This window comes from Anastrepha obliqua, chromosome 5 (genome assembly GCF_027943255.1).
Source record: "Anastrepha obliqua isolate idAnaObli1 chromosome 5, idAnaObli1_1.0, whole genome shotgun sequence".
Taxonomy (NCBI): Eukaryota; Metazoa; Arthropoda; class Insecta; order Diptera; family Tephritidae; genus Anastrepha; species Anastrepha obliqua.
This window is the reverse complement of record NC_072896.1, coordinates 28,511,435-28,525,595: the sequence shown is the minus strand read 5'-3', so window position 1 is coordinate 28,525,595 and position 14,161 is coordinate 28,511,435. Positions and strand designations below refer to the sequence as shown.

Genomic DNA, 14,161 nt, shown 5'->3' with positions numbered 1-14,161 from the left:
AATTAAACAGGATTGTATGAGCGGCTGGGAAGACTTAGAATTCATAAGGCACTAGGTAGGAGATTCAAGTCAGGCAAGCAGAACAGTTTATTCTTCTTTCTAGAAGAGCGGCAGCAGTAGCCGAATGGGTTTCATGTGTGCCCGGGCTCGAAATCTAGGGATTGAAAAAGATTTTTCTTTCGCTCGGTCCTTCCTGAATAAGCAATGACACAGCTCCGAGTTTATTTCTGTCATTAAAAGGTTCTCATAAAAACAAAAAATGGGTGTCGCGTAGTACACATAACAAAAGTGAAACTTTCAAGGCATACAAAGAAAGATGGAGAGACCCGAAAGATAATGAGAGAGAGAGAAAGAATGTATATCTAAATAAATTCACAACATTTGCAGAGAATACAAATAGACAAAATGTACAAAAAAATGTTGCTTTCTTTCGCTCTACTATAGTAATATAGTAGTTAGTGCTGTACGTTTACGCGTCTCTCTCTCTCTCTCTCTGTTATATTCTAACGCCTTGCATATAATGTATACATGGTTCTCTCTTGCTCCTACGAGTAACGTCGTACAGGGTGGGCCATATAGCGCTTGCTTTTTAAACCACCCATTTTTTTTTTTGACATTTACGAAATGGGACGCTATACGCTTGAACAAAATTGGGAAATATTGAAAACCTATTTCCAAAGTGGTGAGTCTTCTCCTTCTTTTCTGATGTTCACATTGGTGGGTACGTCAATAAGCAAAATTGTCGGATTTGGAGCTCAGAAAATCCACACGTTACTGTTGAGAAGCAAATGCATCCACAACGAGTCACTGTTTGGTGCGATTTTTGGTCTAGCGGCATCATCGGGCCATTTTTTTCGAAAATGAGCGAGGAGCCGCGTTTACAGTAAATGGCGAGCGTTACCGTGACATTGTTTCCAAAAATTAAAGAGGATGACATGGACGACATGTGGTTTCAACAGGACGGTGCAACTTGTCACACTGCCAAAGTTACACTCGAACTTTTGGCTACCGTTTTTTGAATTCCGATATCAATTGGCCGCCTCGGAGCTGTGATTTAAGCCCGTTGGACTATTTTTTGTGGGAAGCCGTTAAGGACAAATGCTATGCGAACCATCCAGAGACGATTGATGCTTTAAAACACGAAATCGAAGTTGCCATTCATAAAATTGGAGCCCAAACAATCGAAAATGTGCTTAAAAATTGGGTTGATCGAATGGCCTACTGTAAAGCCAGTCGTGGTAGTCATTTGAACGATATTATTTTTCATTCCTAAATGACAATGTTCAATCTTCAAAATAAAAAAAAAGTTTGAAGAAATATTGATTCGTTTTTTTTTATAGCCGATTCAAAAAGCAAATTTTACATGGCCCACCTATACGACTTAGACTAGAGCCTTAGCGTAGAAGTGGGAGAAAAGACGAATGACCTTACAAAAGGGAGACGTGAATAGCCTAAAGAGTATCTAAGATATATGTAAGGTATAGCTCTCTCTCTCCTTTTCCTCTACGTTATATCTTTTTTCTCTTTCGCGGAACGAAAATGCCCAAAACGTTGCATGGCCTTGTAATTTTACTCTCCATTCTCGCTCGTCCATCGACGCCTAAGAAGTTTCACTTCAAAAATTCCATCTGAATTGTGTAGTAGCATCAGCAGAGGTCAGTAGTGAATAATTCTTTTTTTATGTCATTTTTAACATTTGTCAAGTAGACAGATGCACAACCTTACACCATATAGAACAACGCGTTAAAGTTATTGAAGCTTATAAAGAAAATTGTCCATCTTCAAGAACAACTAATCGTAAACTTCGATCTTTTTTTGGTGGAACTAATCGTTCGACCGAGTCGACAATTCAATGAAAAAACCAAGCTGGTGGGATAGAAAAGGAACTGTCAAGAATAGAAAAAGAACTGGATGTTGCTCCCGTTCTGTTGAGAATATGGCTGCTGTAGCGCAAAGGGTTGCTGAACAACCTTCAGCATCGATATCTCGACATTCTCAACAATTAGGTATTCATGAATCGAATGTTTGGCGGATTTTACCTGCGGGCGTGCACATAATGGACATTTACATTTTGTCCTTTTCCACATTTAATTGTTAAGAGCCGTATTTTGAACAAAAATGTGAAACCTGAAAGAATATAAATTTTTACATATTTTATTGTAAGCGCGTCTTTTGAAAGAATGCCATCAAGTTGGCTGCTAAATTTGAATAGAGAGAACTTATGAAGTTTCACAGGATACTATACGGAACCTATAAATACTAACCTTATAAAGTACAGACCTAATATTTTAGGGAACTAGGAGTAGGGGAAACAAGTGCCTACCATATTTTGCGAACTGAGCGATGAAAAGTCAGAGCACATGTTTCGCGAATGTGAAGCTTCCAGAAGACCAAGAGGGTGAACCTTTAAATGTTCAAACTCAATCGAATCCTTCAATTATAGACTCGCGGTCAAGCACAATAAGCCATATTGAAGTCGTGGTCCCCTATAACCCAATACTAACTAAGTAACTAGCAAAAATATATTCGCAAATTATCAAACATAATTCAATAAAAATTATAAATTCTCATCAAACAAATTCCGCTAACAGCTTTAGTATCCATCTTTCCCCTTTCCATTTTACGTTTTAATAGAGCAACATTTTGCTCAGCATACCTTTAGGGGCATGAAATACAACAAAAGCCGACCGCGATGAGCCGCATTTTGGGATTGACGCCATAAAGCGTTAATGACGATTTAATGTGTGTTTTGTAAATGTAATAAGATTTGTATGCACACACACACACATAGACTAGTGAGTGTGCGTGCATGCGTGCAAACTAATTGCATGCAATGCACGCAATTTAGTGTGAGTGCTTTTCGCATGCATGAAAGCCTAAAAATGTACATGCATTTGTAAATTTCTACCCATAACACACACACACATACATAGCGCGCATGCAGGCATACAAATAATTTACGATTACACACATACACACTTATAAGCTTACATACTTATACATGCATATGTGCGTACGTTTGTATAAAATGAAATTTGGCACACAAATATTTAGCCTAGTTTGATTTTCAACACTACCTCATGACCTCTCCCCCAAAATGCTGTTCTGCATAACGCATCGAAATACATAACATCAACAAGAATGTTGACAACCATCGCATAGACAAGTGTTTGTTTTTGTTGTTGCGCATAGTTGTAATGTGGCTATACACGCAATTGCAGTATTGTTATCGTTGGCTTTTAATGTTTTTGTTGTTATTACTATTTAAGTCACAGTTTAAAGTGATAAACATGGGGATTTTGTGTGTGGGTGTGTGTGTGTATGTGTGGGTTGTATTATTTTTTGTTTTGTTTTATTTTAGAGTGGCCGTAGTTGTTGGTGAAAAGGTCACAGGAGTGGCAGAAAAGCGGTGGCGTGCAAGCGTTCCAACCCACACACGTCTATGTTCGGATGTAAAAGCGTACATTTAGGCACCGATGCTCAAAATAATAGCAGCGTATCATATTTTAAAGTTTTGAATATTTTTTATTTAATTTTTGCATCAAAATTTCAAATTTTTTAATCAAAAATTTTAGAAAAATTCTGTTTATGCAGTTTTTTAGCTCATTCAAATTCTTTTTGGATATTTATTTATTTTTTATGTAATTTTTTTATATTTTTTTTATAATTCATTGTTTCACACTTTTAAAAAAATTTTAAAAATTCCACAAATTTGCAATAAAGTTTTAAATTTTTTTATCAAAAGTTGTAGAAAAATTCTGTTTATGCAGTGTTTTAGCTCATTCAAATTCTTTTTGAGTATTTATTTATTTTTTATGTAATTTTTTTTATAATTCATTCACACTTTTAAAAAAATTTTAAAAATTCCACAAATTTGCAATAAAGTTTTAAATTTTTTTATCAAAAGTTTTAGAAAAATTCTGTTTATGCAGTGTTTTAGCTCATTCAAATTCTTTTTGAGTATTTTTTTTTTTTTATGTAATTTTTTTATAATTTTTTTTATAATTCATTGTTTCACACTTTGTACAAATTTTAAAAAATTCCACAAATTTGCATCAAGTTTTGAACTTTTTTTATGTAATTTTTTTTCTAATTCATTGTTTCACACTTTGTACAAAATTTAAAAAAATTCCACAAATTTGCAATAAAATTTTAAATTGTTTAATCAAAAGTTTTAGAAAAATTCTGGGTATGCAGTTTTGTAGCTCATTCAATGTCGATAAGGTATGGCACCGCAGCCTAGTTCACAAAATTACTAGTTTACTGTCTACGAATGTCCATTTCTTGCTGCAAAACTACGTCACTAATAGAGAATTTGTTGCAAAGCAAAACAATTTTTTCTCTGGTGTTCTACAGGGCAGCGTTCTAAGTGATATTTTATTCTTCTTCTTCTTAATTGGCGTTATAACCGCTTACGCGATTTTGGCCGAGTTTAACAAAGCGCGCCAGTCGTTTCTTTCTCGTGCTAACCGGCGCCAGTTGGACACACCAAGTGAAGCCAAGTCCTTCTCCACCTGATCTTTCCAACGCAGTGGAGGCCGCCCTCTTCCTCTGCTACCACCAGCTGGTACCGCATCGAATACTTTCAAAGCCGGAGCGTTTGTATCCATTCGGACGACATTACCCAGCCAACGAAGCCGCTGGATCTTTATTCGCTGCGCTATGTCTATGTCGTCGTAAAGCTCATACAGCTCATCGTTCCATCGTCTGCGATATTCGCCGTTGCCAACGTGCAAAGGTCCAAAAATCTTACGCAGAATCTTTCTCTCGAACACTCCAAGCGTCGCTTCATCGGATGTTGTCATCGTCCAAGCTTCTGCGCCATACGTTAGGACGGGCATGATGAGAGTCTTGTAGAGTGTTAGTTTTGTTCGTCGAGAGAGGACTTTACTACTCAGTTGCCTACTTAGTCCAAAGTAGCACTTGTTGGCAAGAGAGATTCTACGTTGGATTTCAAGGCTGAGATTGTTATCGGTGTTAATGCTGGTTCCTAAATAGACGAAGTCTTTTACAACCTCGAAATTATAACTGTCTATAGTGACGTGGGTGCCGATACGCGAGTGCGCCGACTGTTTGTTTGAAGACAGGAGGTACTTCGTTTTGTCCTCGTTCACCACCAAACCCATTCGCTTTACCTCTTTATCCAGTTTGGAGAAGGCAGAACTAACAGCGCGGTTGTTAAGGCCGATGATGTCAATATCATCGGCATACGCCAACAATTGTACGCTCTTATAAAAAATTGTGCCTGAGCGATTAAGTTCTGCGGCTCGTACGATGCTCTCCAACATCAGGTTAAAGAAGTCACACGACATATTTTATTCCTATTATATATATCTGGCATGCCAACGACGAGCCAAGCAATGTCATCAGCATTTGCCGATGAAACTGCAATACTTTGCGCTCACACAGATCCAAAAGTGGCAACATCTATTCTACAAAGGCTTATAAATGCAATAGAAGCATGGCTTAAAAACTGGAGAATCACGTTTAATGAAACCAAATGCGTGCATAGTACTTTTACTGTAAGGAAAGAAACTTGCACTGCAGTTACAATTAGTGGTCAGAAGATATCACAACAATATGTAATAAAATGTCTCGGAATGCACTTAGACAGAAGATGATGGCAGAATCACATTGAAAAGGCAGTGACTAATACCAAGTTAAAAATGAAAAACCCACATTGGATGCTTAAGGGGGGGGTAGGGTCACAAAATCGAAATTTTTTTTCTTCACTCATCTTATAGTAAATCATTTCAAGAATGTTGTGTCAAAATTTTAAGTGGATCGGAGCAGAACTCTCAAAGTTATAGCCTTTGTAGGCACTCTACCTCGAATGCGGAGCATCGATAATTTCTCAGAGTCATTTTTTCAAACGCGTTTTTCCCGAAACGACTTCTTAAAAGTCGGTGCCAATCACAACTCCGAAACTATTCAACCGATTCTTTTCAAATTTGGCACACGTTTTCTAAATCAAAAATACCTCCCCCCTACACTGTTTTTGACGTGATAACGTCTTATAATTCGATTTAACAGGCTGCACGCACGAAAAAATGTGTCGTTACCTTGCTCATTACTGTTCATATGTAGTTACCTTGCTCATATGTAGTTACCTTGCTCATATGTAGTTACCTTGCTCATATTAGTGTTACCTTGCTTACTGTTCATATGTAGTTACCTTGCTCATATGTAGTTACCTTGCTCATATGTAGTTACCTTGCTCATATGTAGTTACCTTGCTCATATGTAGTTACCTTGCTCATATTAGTGTTACCTTGCTCATATGTAGTTACCTTGCTCATATTAGTGTTACCTTGCTCATATGTAGTTACCTTGCTCATATGTAGTTACCTTGCTCATATGTAGTTACCTTGCTCATATTAGTGTTACCTTGCCCATATGTAGTTACCTTGCTCATTGCATTGAATAAACTGCAAGCGAAAGAGCGGAAGGAACGACAAAGCAAACAAAGCAAACGAACGGCAACGTTCGACATCTTGCTCTCCCCTACTTAAGTGAGCGTATATATGTATGTATGTATATGCGCATATGTACATATATAAATTCACGTATTTGTATTGGCATATGCCTTCTTATTGATTATTATTAATTTGATTTACTTGAAGAATTTAAAATAAAACCAAGTTTGTTAATAATACTGTTGTTTTAATGTTATTATTATTATTTTTTTATTATATCTGAAGGAAAAAATGTATGGTAATATTTACCATATCTATACTAATATTATAAAGAGGAAAACTTTGTTTGTTTGGTTGTAATGAATAGGCTCAAAAACTACTGGACCGATTTTAAAAATTCTTTCACCATTCGAAAGCTACATCACGAGTAACATGGATTATATTTTATTTTGGAAATAGGATATAGGCCAAAACGTGGACCCGAGATATAGGCCAAAACGTGGACCCGGGTAACCTTCGGATGTGTATGTACAATATGGGTATCAAATGGAAGCTGTTGGTGAATGCTTTAGTTCAGAGTATTCCCATCCGCTCCGTGACTAGGGTCTCGAGATAGAGACCAAAACGTGGACCCTAGAATGTGTTTATACAATATGGATATCAAATGAAAGCTGTTGATAAGTGCTTTAATACGGGGTAATTTTCATACCTATTGATGACTAGGGTCTCGAAATATATGCCAAAACGTGGACCCGCCGTGCCTTTGAACCGAATTAAACCAAACTTACACACATTGTTAAGTAGGTATTGAAGATGATTTCCGTATAGTTTGAATACCTATTGGTAGATAGGGTCTCGAGATATAGGTCAAAACGTTGACCCGGGTAACCTTCGGATGTGTATGTACAATATGGGTATCAAATGGAAGCTGTTGGTGAATGCTTTAGTTCAGAGTATTTCCATCCGCTTCGTGACTAGGGTCTCGAGATAGAGACCAAAACGTGGACCCTAGAATGTGTTTGTACAATATGGATATCAAATGAAAGCTGTTGATAAGTGCTTTAATACGGGGTAATTTTCATACCTATTGATGACTAGGGTCTCGAAATATATGCCAAAACGTGGACCCGGGTAACCTTCGGACGTGTATGTACAATATGGGTATCAAATGAAAGCTGTTGGTGAATGCTTTAGTACAGAGTATTTTTCATGCCGCTCCGTGACTGGGGTCTCGAGATATAGGTCAAAACGTGGACCCGGGTAACCTTTGGTTGTGTATGTACAATATGGGTATAAAATGTTATGTTATGTTATGTTATGTTATGTTATGTTATGTTATGTTATGTTATGTTATGTTATGTTATGTTATGTTATGTTATGTTATGTTATGTTATGTTATGTTATGTTATGTTATGCTATGTTATGTTATGTTATGTTATGCTATGTTATGTTATGTTATGTTATGTTATGTAATGTTATGTTATGTTATGTTATGTTATGTTATGTTATGTTATGTTATGTTATGTTATGTTATGTTATGTTATGTTATGTTATGTTATGTTATGTTATGTTATGTTATGTTATGTTATGTTATGTTATGTTATGTTATGTTATGTTATGTTATGTTATGTTATGTTATGTTATGTTATGTTATGTTATGTTATGTTATGTTATGTTATGTTATGTTATGTTATGTTGTGTTGTGTTGTGTTGTGTTGTGTTGTGTTGTGTTATGCTGTGTTATGTTATGTTATGTTATGTTATGTTATGTTATGTTAAAGTATATTATGTTATGTTAATGTTAACTCATTCTCTATATCCATACAAAATATCTATCAAACAAATAAAATTAAAATTTTCTTTTGAAAAATGCAACCATTCAATCAGTATTTTCTTATGACGTTATCACGTTAAACTATCGTCAGTAAACCGACTTTGCAGACAACCTCTTTTTTTTTTTTATTTTTTGTTTTTAAGGTTGTTTTTCACTTACAAATATGGCGAAATTTTTCGCCAAAAATGCTCGTTTTACGTTTTTTTGCCACCAAAACTACAAAAATTAAAAAAAAAAAAATTTATTAATGTAGGGGGGAGCATTACGTCATACTTTAACTGAAAAATTCGACTTTTTTAGTTTCAGATGATTCTACGACGAATGCCGATTGGCACCGCAGAGCACCTCTCGAAAAACATATCTCCAAAAAAACTCTGTCATGGGCTTATTTGTCAATATTTTATTATTAATATTTTTTAAAAACTTATTGAAAAGATGTACAATAACATGCAACTGATTTTATTAAAGTATCTTAAGCCATATTTCTGTAAAAAATTCACAAAAAAAGTGTTTTTTTTTTTAGCGCTAAACCCTACCTCCCCCTTAATTCGACATCAGCATTGCCTCTAGCGTACAAAGTCCTACTATATAAAGCCATGCTAGAACCAATATGGACGTATGGTATACAAATGTGGGGAACTGCTACGCCTTCAAATATCGAAAAACTTCAGAAAGTGCAATCTAAAGCCATAGGGATAATTACGGGCGCTCCATAGTGAACTCGTATAAGGAACATTAACATTCACAGATACATTTGCTTGCCTCGTTTAGCCGATGAAATGGTAAGGTTGAGCCAAAAATATCTAGAAAAGCTAGAATACCATTCCAATAAACTAGCCCGAAATCTACTCGTACTTCTAAATGAAGGTCACACACGATTGAGAAAAATAGACCATCTTCAAGTCTGCACTATCTTAATTATCTTATCCAAACAAAATTCGCACACAATTGTCGTCAGGTACAATGGAAGCTTTAAGGGAAATTGGAAACTAGGCCTTTCCGGTTCCCAGCTACGAAAAATTGGAGATTGAAAATCCGTCCTTTTCAGCTCCCTCCGTCCACAATCTATCTATATATCTACCCACTATCGCACCCGAAAAAGAATTGCACAATCGACATGATGGATAACAGAAGCTGTAAGGGGATATTCTGGTCTAGACGCCTTAATTTTAGGTATTTTTAAAACTAAGATAAAAAAATGAAAAACATTTTAACTATCCATTTTTTTATGGTTTTTATTAATATTGGAAAAGTATAAAAAAAATTTTAAAAATATATATAAAATTGTGGAATTACAGGCCGGCCGAGTGGATGCTATATAAAAAACGGTGCTCCATGCTTGATATAATTGGAACCCTTATAGTGATCTTAAACAAACAAATTAAAAAAATTCTTCATAAGTTAGGATGTCGCTATCGGATTACGCCAAATCAAAGAAAAAAAAACAAAATTCACAAAATGGCGTCAACTTGAAAAACAAAAATGTGTTTACCCTCTTTTTTACTTTTTCAAATTTTTTTTAAATTTAATTATTTATTTATAATAAAAAAGTCTTATCAAACTTCAAAGCGATTGGTCTAGTAGAACTTGAGATATCATGACCACCATCTCAAAAAAGTAGTTTTGAGAAAATCGCGTTTGAAGTTTGAGCAACAATTCCAATAGAATAACTTAGATCATAATATTTACTACTCACTCTGGAGTAATCGGCGATATATTTTACAGGGTGGGCCAAATTAGACCTACTAATGACCAATCGATTTTTTCAAATCTCTAGACCAGAATACCCCCTCAAAGGAAACTAGGCCTGTCCGACTCCCAGCTATGAAGAATCGGAGACTGGAAACCCATCTTTTCTGGCTTCCTCTATTCATTCACTTCCATCACAGTCACATCCGATTTAATCATATATGTAAACAAATATTTTATTTCAACAAATAATTAGATTCTTAGCACTGCCAAGAAAACCTAATACTCGGGCACATATGATTTGTACACTTATTGTTAGTTTCTTATACAAGAAAAATTCCGTAAAAAAAGAAACTGAAAAAAATATTAAATATTAAAGAGGCCTAAAATTCGTGTAAATTTTTATAACATGTTTTGGTGATGGTGTTATTAATTTCCTTTCCATAAGCCATTTTTTTTTTATCATAAGTCGAAAATGCGTAAGACCGCCAGTAAAAAAAATCGTCAGAAATCAAAACGATTTTTGAGCCACTTCAAGCTTGCACTTTGTTATACCAAAATTCAATGGGCTATAAAACTGCATACCTGAAATTTTTCTAAAAATTCTGAATAAAAAGTTTGAAAGTATGATTTTTTTAAATTTCGTAATAAGGTCGAAAACTTTATTTGTTTGAAAACTTAATTGTATTGTTTGGTTGTATTATACATTCCGTCAAAGAAGTACCGAGAATTGTTCAATAAAACGCAAAAAAAATGGCTTAGTCATCAAAATTTATTTTGTCCCCTTCAAAATAAGATCCATTCGAAGCAATACACATATGCCAACGATTAGTTCAGTCATCAAAACACCTTTTAAACGCGTTTGAAGAGATCATCTTCAGCTTCTTCAGCGAATTCTTCTTATTGGCTTCTATCGGCTCAAAGCGGTGTCCGCGGAATGGCAATTTAAGTTTTGGCAAAAGGCGCAGGGGGCTGGTTGTTCGATGATATCTGTCGCGTTTTCGGTCAAAACAAGTGTTCACAATATGAGCCTTGTAAGACGGTGCGTTATCATGGAGCAAGCTCCATGAGTTTTCTTTCCATAAATTGGGCCGTTTCCTACGCACACTCTCTCTCAAACGTCGTGTAACTTCCAAATGATATTCTTTATTTACCGTAGAACCATTTGGAACGAAATTCGAGTGCACAACACCATGATAATCAAGGAAAATGAGTAGCATGACTTTCACCGATTGACTTTTGACCGATTTTGTCGTGGGTTTTTGGGTTTCGGCTCATGGGATAGCGCCATTCAGTCGCCTGTCGACCAGTCTCCACGTCAAACTCATATACCCTCGTCATGCACGCATCACCTGTTATGATGCGTTGGATAAACGTTGGGTCCGAATTCACTTGCTCAAGCATGTCTTCAGCCACCTTCTTCCGATGAATCAACGAGCTACCTCCATCAAACTTAAATGATGATTTTCCAATACCATTTCCTTGACATCGTCGACAACTTCTCGGCCCTCTGCAAAAGCCTTAAACCACCCGTAGACCCGCGTTTTTGATAAAGCATACTCGCTATAGGCTTTCTGCAATATTTTCAATGATTCGGCATACGGAATCCCGTTCAAAACATAAAATTTAAGACAAATTCTTTGTTCGATATATTTATCCATGGGGAAAATCGCAGAGCCAAACTGCGGTTGACTGATATAATTAAATGCCCAAAACAAGATAATTGACAGATCACGCCCAAACTCTGCGACCCCATAGAAGACAGTTGTACTAATATTCCTGCAAAAAAAATTTAGACATACTTGTATGAGTAACGTGCACTTTTTAAATGAACAATTCACGAGATGTTTTCGACAGAATGTAAACTATCAGGTCAGTCCATAAGTTCGTGCGTATTTTACCCATAATTTCACTTTTGTACGATTTTTGCATACAAAAAATTATTCGCGGAATATAACGGAACTATTTATATTTTCACAATATATCAAGTGCATTCAACAAGTGATTTTAATCGCGGATAGAAGCACCTGTTGTTAAAAAATAAAATGGAATCTTCCAACGCGCATAAGAGGCATATTTTGTATTTTTTTTATAAAAGTGGTAAAAATGCAACAACTGCTGCTGCAGAAATAAACACTGTTCACGGAGAGGATACCGTGAGTGTAAGGACTGCGCAAAAGTGGTTTTCAAAATTGCGAAGTGATAACTGCGACGTGGAGGATGCCCCGCGCGCTGGTCGCCCTGAAGTCTTTAACTCCGACGCCTTGCTCGAACTCGTGGAAGCTGAGCCAACTTTTGACAGTCGATATGATAGCTCAGAGTTTAAATTCATCGCATGGAACAGTTCACAGGCACCTGGTTCAGTTGGGAAAGATTTCAAAGCTGAGAAAAAGGGTTCCGCATAGACTTTTCGTCGCCAACCTTCAGCAGAGAGTGAATGTGTGTACTCCGCTGCTGCAACGGCTTGAAAATGAAAGTTTTTTGAACCGTATCGTTACTGGTGATGAAAAATGGGTCCTTTACAATAATCCTGTTCGCAAACGCCAATGGTTAGATAGAGACGAAACACAAGAACCGTGCCCTACAGATGACCTTCACCCGAAGAAGATTCTCCTGTCTATTTGGTGGGATAAGGCCGGTATTGTTTATTATGAAGTTCTGGAACCAAACCAGACGATAACTGCTGATTATTATTCCCATCAGTTATCAAAACTAAATGAGGCACTTAACAAAAATCGACCGTCTTTAGTGAATAGACTCAAAGTTTTGTTTCACCACGACAACGCAAGACTTCATACCGCAAGGCAAACATTAGGCAAGCTGGACGAGCTCCGATGGGAGCTAACGCCGCATCCACCATACTCTCCGGATATTGCACCTTGTGATTATCACCTTTTCCGTGGACTTCAATCCCATATGAGTAACAAGAACTACTCCTCAGAAGAAGCTATAAAAAGGGATATCGAAACGTATTTTGGCTCCAAGGACAAACCATTTTTTTAGCAGGGAATTAAAAATTTGCCTACACGTTGGGAAGACATTGTAAATATAAAGGAGAATATATTATTGATTAATAAATACTTTAAACATCTTTTTTATCAATTTTTAAACCACCTTTAAAAAACGCACTAACTTATGGACTGACCTGATACATTTTTGTAAAAAAAAAATTAAAAAAAAATAGAAACAAAAAACAAAATTAAATAAAAAATAAATTAATAATCAAAACTTTGCAATATGACGCGCTGCAATTATTGTGAACACAGCTAAGCACACATACAAATAAAATATATATAGTAATTTTTGCATTAGTCATATATATTATATCTGGCATACATACATACAAACATACGCATCTACATACTTCACGTTCGCTGCCTTTGCATGTATGCGTGTATATCTACTCGCTTTTATTGCCAAGAGTACGCCGCTGCAACATTCAACTACGTGACTTATAATAAATTTTCCCCACACCATCGACATTGGCAACTGTTGTGGCATGCAACATTTGATGCCTTATGTTTGTCATCTCATGCACTTATTCTCAATTCCAAAACACCACCCACTAACCTCAACTGGCCAGTCAGCCACCCACCGAGCCAACCACGCCGCTCAACCGCTAGGCAAACGACAGTGCCATTTTCTTCTGACGAGCTCGTGCGTGTGTGGTTATGTGTATATATATATATATATACGAACAAGCACGCGTATGTGTGTGTGTGTGTGTGTGTGTGTGTGTGTGTGCATGCATCGTGCTAAAATGGCAAAATTGTATGGAAAACACGTGACACTATTAAGCAATTATGTGAGAACATTTTGTAAATTGTTAGGCAGACAAAAAGCTTTTAAAGCTTCATGGCATTTGGGGCTAAATCGTTGTAGACAACGCATCTCTCGTATCACTAAACAAAGTAAGTAAAGTGCATGTATGTATGTATGCATGTAAGTACAAAATATTTGAAGCGAATTTCAGTTAAGTGCATAAGCAACTTTGGTTCTACTGAAATATGCACAAAATGCAGGCAAAATTATTAAAACAAAATAGACTAACATGGCCAACGCCAAAGGTATTGTCTTAGTTGAACTGCAGTATGTGCATATGTATGTGTTTACTCATGTATGTGTGTGTATGCACGCATACACATTTAAGTATGCAGAGTTTCATGCAATGTAGCAAAATTTGACTTGTTGCCATCTCTACTCTGCAACAACAATGTTTTGT

General features: G+C 36.2%; 1 protein-coding gene across 2 annotated transcripts in view; it reads left to right on the top strand.

Annotated features, from left to right (window-relative positions):
- LOC129246943 (tyrosine-protein phosphatase Lar) overlaps nt 1-14,161 on the top strand; it is a 263,927-nt gene that overhangs the window by 149,243 nt on the left and 100,523 nt on the right. The window lies entirely within an intron of this gene.